This window comes from Brassica napus, chromosome C9 (assembly GCF_020379485.1).
Source record: "Brassica napus cultivar Da-Ae chromosome C9, Da-Ae, whole genome shotgun sequence".
Lineage (NCBI taxonomy): Eukaryota > Viridiplantae > Streptophyta > Magnoliopsida > Brassicales > Brassicaceae > Brassica > Brassica napus.
The window spans coordinates 23,030,312-23,030,867 of NC_063452.1; the positions used below are offsets into that span (position 1 = coordinate 23,030,312).

The 556-nt window shown below is 42.8% G+C and overlaps 1 non-coding gene across 1 annotated transcript; it reads right to left on the bottom strand.

Annotated features, from left to right (window-relative positions):
• Positions 1–200: 200 nt before the first annotated feature.
• On the bottom strand, positions 201–307 carry LOC125593798. The gene has a single exon (XR_007329689.1). It is a non-coding gene; the product is annotated as a small nucleolar RNA R71 (small nucleolar RNA).
• Positions 308–556: the final 249 nt, after the last annotated feature.

Genomic DNA, 556 nt, shown 5'->3' on the forward strand with positions numbered 1-556 from the left:
TGGACATGTTTGACAAGTATTGTGGTTTGTCCAAGACCAATGGTATCTCTGAAGATTCTTTCAAGATGAGATTGTTTCCATTCTCCTTAGGAGACAAAGCTCACACATGGGAGAAGAACATCCCAAGTGACTCTATCACCACTTGGGATGAATGCAAGAAGGCCTTCCTCAACAAGTTCTTATCTACTTCAACGACTGCCAAGCTTAGGAATGAGATCTCTGGGTTTCAACAGAAGAATCTTGAAGGCTTTGGAGAAGCATATGAGAGGTTCAGAGGCTACTTAAACCAATGCCCACACCATGGCTTCACCAAAGAGAGCTTGCTTAGTACTTTCTACAGAGGTGTCATGCCTAAGTATATAAGCCAGCTTGATACTGCTAGCAATGATTTTTTCTTGGGGAGAAATGAAGTAGATGCTTAGGAGCTTGTAGAGAACATGGTTCAGAGTGATTCAGTCTACAGTGGTGAGCATGATAGGAGCAACAGAGGCAGTGGAGGAGATGATCAAAACACAAGGAGAGAGTTGAAGGCTCTACAAGATAAGATGGATTTGCT